Raw genomic sequence first — 7,470 nt, forward strand, 5'->3', positions numbered from 1 at the left:
GTCCAGCCTGGCCAACATGGTGAAACCCCCGTCTCTACTAAAACTACAAAAATTAGCTGGACGTGGTGTCGGGTGCCTGTAACCCCAGCTACTCGGAAGGCTGAGGCAGGAGAATCGCTTGAACCCAGGAGGCAGATGTTGCAGTGAGCTGAGATTGGGTTCAAGTGATTCTCCTGCCTCAGACTCCCGAGTAGCTAGGATTACAGGGGCCCACCACCACGCCCGGCTAATTTGTTTTTGTATTTTTAGTAGAGGCAGGGTTTCACCATGTTGCCAGGCTGGTCTCAAACTCCTGACCTCAGGTAACCACCCTCTTTGGCCTCCTGAAGTGCTGAGATTACAGGCCTGAGCCACCACACCCAGATTTTTCATTTTTTATTTATTTATTTATTTATTATTTATTTTTTGAGGTGGAATTTCGCTCTTGTCGCCCAGGCTGGAGTGCGGTGGCACGATCTCGGCTCACTGCCACCTCCGCCTCTTGGGTTCAAGGAGTTCTGCTCCCTCAGCCTTCCAAGTAGCTGGGATTACAAGTACCCGCCACCACGCCCGGCTGAAAACCCTGTTGTTTTTTTTCCCCCGAGACAGAGTCTTGCTCTATCGCCCAGGCTGGAGTGCACTGGCGCAATCTTGGCTCACTGCAACCACCGCCTCCCGGGTTCAAGCTATTCTTCTGCCTCAGCCTCCTGAATAGCTGGGATTACAGGTGCCCGCCACTGCGCCAGGCTAAATTTTGTATTCTTAGTAGAGACGGGGTTTCACCCTGTTAGACAGGCTGGTCTTGAACTCCTGACCTCGTGATCCGCCCGCCTCAGCCTCCCAAAGTGCTGGGATTACAGGCGTGAGCCACCACGCCCGGCCAAAACCCTGTTTCTTTTTTTTTTTTTTTTTTTTTTTGAGACGCAGTCTTTCTCTGTCCCCCAGGCTGGAGTGCAGTGGCGTGATCTCGGCTCACTGCAAGCTCCGCCTCCTGGGTTCACGCCATTCTCCTGCCTCAGCCTCCCAAGTAGCTGGGACTACAGGCGCCCGCCAACACGCCCGGCTAATTTTTTGTATTTTTAGTAGAGACGGGGTTTCACTGTGTTAGCCAGGATGGTCTCGATCTCCTGACCTCGTGATCCGCCCGCCTCGGCCTCCCAAAGTGCTGGGATTACAGGCTTGAGCCACCGCACCCAGCCTAACCTTGTTTCTTAAGAAAAAAAAATAGTGTGATGCGGGGGATTGAGTCCAATCTCTCCCCCTCTGCAAAACCCTGTTGCAGTGTTCTCTATCAAAACAAAACAAAAATTTAAAAAATGAATAGTATGACTCATCTCATATGGTATAGCCACCATAAACAGTGTGACCACCTCTAAACAGAATGTCACCCCCTTAGAGTATCACTCTTTTTCTTCTCCCTGACCGAAGATGCTGAAGGCACCAGGGCTCAGATCCCTCTTTTCTCCTGTCTAGACTCGTTCCCTCGATAACCTCCACCAGTCCCATGGTGGATATGCCATCTCTACGCTGATTACACCCACACTTATTTGTTTATTTATTGGTTTGTTTATCTGTCTCTTCTCTCCTTCTCTCTCTCTCTCATCTCCGATCTCTCTCTCTTTCTCTCTTTCCTCTTTTTCCTTCTTGACAGGGTCTCATTCTGTTGTCCGGCTGGAGTGCAGTGGTGCGATCACAGCTCACAGCAGCCTTGACATCCTTAGGCTCAGGTGATCCTCCCACCTCAGCCACCTGAGTAGCTGAGACTACAGCTGTGCACCACCACACCTGGCTAATTTTTGTATCTTTTTGGAGAGATGGGGATCTTACTATGTTGGCCAGACTGGTCTTGAACTCCTGGGCTCAAGTGATGCTCCCACCTCAGCCTCCCAATAGTGTTGGGATTACAGCTGTGAACCACCGCGCCCAGCCTCCACCCACATTTCTATCTCGATCTCAACTCTCCCCTGGACTCCAATCTGGCACATCCAACTACCTCACCAGCGTGTCTATTTGGATTTCTCAAGCTTGCCAAATCAAAAATGGTCTTCCTGAACTCCCCCAAACTGCTGCCCCCACAAGCTTCCCCATCTCAGGAAATTGCAATTCCATTTTGCTGGCTGTTCAGGCTGAATACCTTGGAGTCATCCTTGCCCCCTTTCTCTCATCCGATATCCAATCTGAAGGGAATTTCCACCAGCTCTACCTTTGACTATTCTAGAATCAGCTACTTTTTTCTTTCTTTTTTTGAGATAGGGTTTGGCTCTGTTGCCCAGGGTGGAGTGCAGTGACGCCATCTCCGCTCACTGCAACCTCCGCCTGCCAGGCTCAAGCCATCTTCCTACCTCAGCCTCCCAAGTAACTGGGACCAAGTCACATGCCACCACTCCTGGCTAATTTTTTTTTTTTTTTTTGAGACGTAGTCTCGCTCTGTCGCCAGGCTGCAGTGCAATGGCGCTATCTCAGCTCACTGCAACCTCTGCCTCCCGGATTCAAGGGATTCTCCTGCCTCAGCCTCCTGAGTAGCTGGGACTACAGGCGCCCGCCACCATGCCCGACTAATTTTTGTAATTTTAGTAGAGGCGGGGTTCCACCATATTGGCCAGGCTGGTCTCAAACTCCTGACCTTGTGATCTGCCCACCTCGGCCTCCCAAAGTGCTGGGATTACAGGCATGAGTCACCATGCCCGGCCACTCCTGGCTAATTTTTTTTTGTATTTTTTTGTTGAGACGGGGTTTCACTATGTTGCTCAGTCTGGTCTCAAACTCCTAGACTCAAGTGATCCTCCCGCCTTAGCCTCCCAAAGTGCTGGGATTACAAGCAGGAGGCATTGTATCCAGCTTATTTTATGTTTGTATTTATTTATTTATTATTTATTTATTTATTTATTTATTTATATTTTTCTGAGACAGAGTTTCGTTCTTGTTGTGTTGCCCAGGCTGGAGTGCAGTGGAGCGATCTTGGTTCACTGCAACCTCTGCCTCCCGGGTTCAAGCAATTCTCCCGCCTCAGCCTCCTGAGTAGCTGGGATTACAGGTCAGGCTGGTCTCAAACTCCGGACCTCAAGTGATCCACCTGCCTTGTCCTCCCAAAGTGTTGGAATTACAGGCCTGAGCCACTGAGCCAAGCTGGATTCAGTCTGTATTTTTCACTGCCTTGTCACCAGCGCCTAGACCAGTGAGTGTCATAGAATAGGTTTGTAATACTGGCTGGGCACGGTGGCTCATGTCTATAATCTCAGCACTTTGGGAGGCCGAGGCGGGCGGATCTTGAGGTCCCGAGATGGAGACCATCCTGGCTAACACAGTGAAACCCCATCTCTACTAAAAATACAAAAAATTAGCCGGGCATGGTGGCATGCACCTGTAGTCCCAGCTACTCGGGAGGTTAAGGCAGGAGAATTGATTGATCCCAGGAGACAGACATTGCAGTGGACCGAGATCATGCCACTGCATTCCAGTCTGGGCAACAGAGCAAGACTCTGTCTCAAAAAAAAAAAAAAAAAAAAAAAAAAAGAGAATAGGCTGATAATATGTATTTGCTGAAGTAAGTGAACTGAGTGCACGTTCACCTGGTCCAACCCACAAAAAATATGAACCCATACAAATGGTGCAATGTCCATAACTAATAAACCCCCACATACAGTGCGAGCCCCAATGTAGAAAGTGAGACCCTCAAATGCATTGTGAGTCTCTCACATAGATGGCGAGATAGCATATAAATAATTTGTGGGTCATGCGCAGTGGCTTATGCCTGTAATCCCAGCACTTTGGGAGGCTGAGGTGACTGGATCACTTAAGGTCAGGAGTTTGAGACCAGCCTCGCCAACATGGTGAAACCCTGTCTCTACTAAAAATACAAAAAAATTAGCCGGGTGTGGTGACGTGCGCCTGTAATCTCAACTACTTGGGAAGCTGAGGCATGAGAATCGCTTAAACCCGGGAGGCGGAGGCTGCAGTGAGGTGAGATATTACCACTGCTGGCCAACAGAGCAACACTGTCTCAAAACAAACAAACTAACTAACAAACAAAAAACCAATTTGTGCCCCCACACAATCTGCTTGTGCGTGTTATCGAGGCAGTATAATTTCTTTTTTTTTTTTGAGGCAGAGTCTCGCTTTGTCGCACGATCTTGGCTCACTGCAACCACCACCTTCCAGGTTCAAGCGATTCTCCCGCCTCAGCCTCCCAAGTAGCTGGGATTATAGGCGCTTGCCACCACGCCTGGCTAATTTTTGTATTTTTAGTAGAGATGGGGTTTCTCCATGTTGGCCAGGCTGGTCTCAAACTCCTGACCTCAGGTGATTCACCCGCCTCGGCCTCCCAAAGTGCCAGGATTACAGGCGTGAGCCACCGCACCCGGCCATTTCTTCTTTTTTTTGAGACGGAGTCTCACTCTGTTGCCCACTACAGGCGCATGCCACCACACCTGGCTAATTTTTTTGTATTTTTAATAGAGACGGGGTTTCACCGTGTTAGCCAGGATGGTCTCGATCTCCTGACCTCGTGATCCGCCCGCCTTGGCCTCCCAAAACGCTGGGAGTACAGGCATGAGCCACCGCGCCTAGCCCGTATTTTTATTTTTTGGAGACACAGTCTTGTTCTGTTGCTCAGGCTGGAGTGCAACGGCGCAATCTCAGCTCACTGCCACCTCTGTCTCCTGGGCTCAAGCGATTCTCTTGCCTCTGCCTCCCGAGTAGTTGGGATTACAGGCATCCATCACCAGGCCTGGCTAATTTTTGTGGTATTTTTAGTAGAGACAGGGTTTTACCATATTGGCCAGGCTGGTCTCAAACTCCTGATCTCAGGTGATCCACCCACCTCGGCCTCCCAAAGTGCTGGGAGTACAGGCATGAGCCATCACACCCAGTCGAATTTTTGTATTTTTAGTAGAGATGGGGTTTCACCATGTTGGCCAGGCTGGTCTTGAACTCCTGACCTCAAGTGATCTGCCTTCTCAGCATCCCAACATGGTATAACTCTTGTAAGCAGGGGGGATCCCTACATGGACATTATAAATTTACTACAGCCAGAGAACATCCTAAACTGACAGTCGAGACCTCCTTTCACTGCAGCAGGCTCCCTAGGCCAAGTGAGTTCCCTCATGCAGAGTACACACCTCTCTGCTAAAAGTCTAATTCTCCCTCACTCCTGATGCAAAAGGACTGTGGAACACGAAACCCTACCCTAATCAATAAAAATCTCCCCCAAACATAATGTAAGCTCCCACGGGCAATGTGAACCTCTGTCCCTTATAGGCCTCCCCACAGACAGTGTAATCTCTTTCGTTATTGATGACAAAGTTAACACAGACAGGGCACATCTCCATGCATGGAGAACTTTCTGTGGCTGCTGTGAACCCCTTTTGTGATACCATGAACCACTCCCCATGGGGCTACCTACAAAGGCAGTGTGCACTCTCTTGAGTGTAAATTTCCCCCAGATTCAGCATCTACCCAATGTGCACAATATAAACTGCTTTGTCAAACCTCCCTCAACTCCAGGTCCACCCAATATGGAAGGATGAATTGTCTTTTAGGATTACATTAAAGGCTAGATGCAGTGGCTTATGCTTATAATCCCAGCACTTTGGGAGGCCAAGATGGAAGGATGGCTTGAGGCTAGAAATTGGAGACCAGCCTGGACAACATAGTGAGACTCCATCTCTACAAAAAAAAAAAAAAAATAGCAGGGCATGGTGGTGCATGCCTGTGGTCCCAGCTACTCAGGAGGCTGAGGCAGGAGGATCGCTTGAGCCCAGGCATTCAAGGTTGCAGTGAGCTATGATGCTGCCACTGCACTCCAGCCTGGGCGACAGAGTAAGACCCTGTCTGAAAAAAATAAAAAATAAAATAAAAATAAATAAAATTAGGCCAGGTGCAGTGGCTCATGCCTGTAATCCCAGCACTTTGGGAGGCCGAGGTGGGCGGGTCATGAGGTCAGGAGTTCGAGACCAGCCTGACCAAAATGGTGAAACCCCGTCTCTACTAAAAATACAAAAATTAACCAGGAATGGTTGCATGTGCCTGTAATCCCAGCTACTCAGGAAGCTAAGGCAGGAGAATCGCTTGAACCCACGAGGCACAGGTTGCAGTGAGCCGAGATCGCGCCACTGCACTCCAGCCTGGGTGATAAAGCAAGACTCCGTCTCAAAAAAAAAATAAATTTAATTAAAAATAAATAAATAGGCCGGGCGCGGTGGCTCATGCCTGTAATCCCAGCAGTCGGGGAGGCCGAGGCGTGCAGATCACGAGGTCAGGAGATCGAGACCATCCTGGCTAACACAGTGAAACCCTGTCTCTACTAAAAATACAAAAAATTAGCCGGGTGCAGTGGCGGGCGCCCGTAGTCCCAGCTACTCAGGAGGCTGAGGCGTGAACCCGGGAGGCGGAGTGTGCAGTGAGCCGAGATCGCGCCACTGCACTCTGGCCTGGGCGACAGAGCGAGGCTCTGTCTCAAATAAATAAATAAATAAATAAATAAATAAAATTCTATTACAGTAGTACCAGTAGTATGATAGTTTAAGATTGTATAAATAATATAACAGGGCTGGGCACGGTGGCTCACGCCTGTAATCCCAGTACTTTGGGAGGCCAAGGTGGGCGGATCACGAGGTCAGGAGTTCAAGACCATCCTGACTAACATGGTGAAACCCCGTGTCTACTAAAAATACAAAAATTAGCCGGGTGTGGTGTTGTGTGCCTGTAATCCCAGCTACTCAGGAGGCTTAGACAGGAGAAACACTTGAACCCAGGAGGCAGAGGTTGCAGTGAGCCGAGGTTGCGACATTGCACTCAAGTCTGGGCGACAGAGCAAGACTCTGTCTCGGGGAAAAAAAAACAATAATAAAAATATAACAGTGTAGGTTATAAGATTCCTTCCAAGTCTGAACTCCTTGTGGACAGTGAATTTCCCCCAATCTCAAGACAAATAATTTGTGAACAGTGGGACTTTCTCATAGATGTGAATATCCTTCATATTCCATGAACCCCATTGGACAACTAATATTTCTTCTATGCTATGAACCAGCTCTATGCCCTAGCACATTCTTTCACACGTAGTTCGAGTGTTTCATGGACAGGATGACTTGCAATAGACTGGATGCAGTTTCCTCACAAGTGGTGTGAATTCCAGTGTGGAATTTGAACCTGTCACAGGCAAAAGAAAGCCTCCCTGCGGCCAGCATACCCATATTGCTTCCCATTAGCCTCGGACCAGGGTGAATACGAAGTGGAGGGCATAGATGCATTGCAGACAGGTTCACACCTGATTGTAAACCCGTATCTGGACAGCAGGCATCTACTACAAACAGGGCATCTCCCTGTCCTCCTCCACTCCAGTGTGATAATCCCCTACCCCTGGGATCTTTAAAACTCTGCCTCCGCCAGGGGCGTACACCCACAAAGTGTAGCTCTCCACGTAATGCAGTGCGAAGCCCCAAGAAGCGCTGCATTTCCTCATCTCGGCCCCCTGCCCCAAAGCCTAGTGGGCTG

This window comes from Nomascus leucogenys, chromosome 17 (genome assembly GCF_006542625.1).
Source record: "Nomascus leucogenys isolate Asia chromosome 17, Asia_NLE_v1, whole genome shotgun sequence".
Lineage (NCBI taxonomy): Eukaryota > Metazoa > Chordata > Mammalia > Primates > Hylobatidae > Nomascus > Nomascus leucogenys.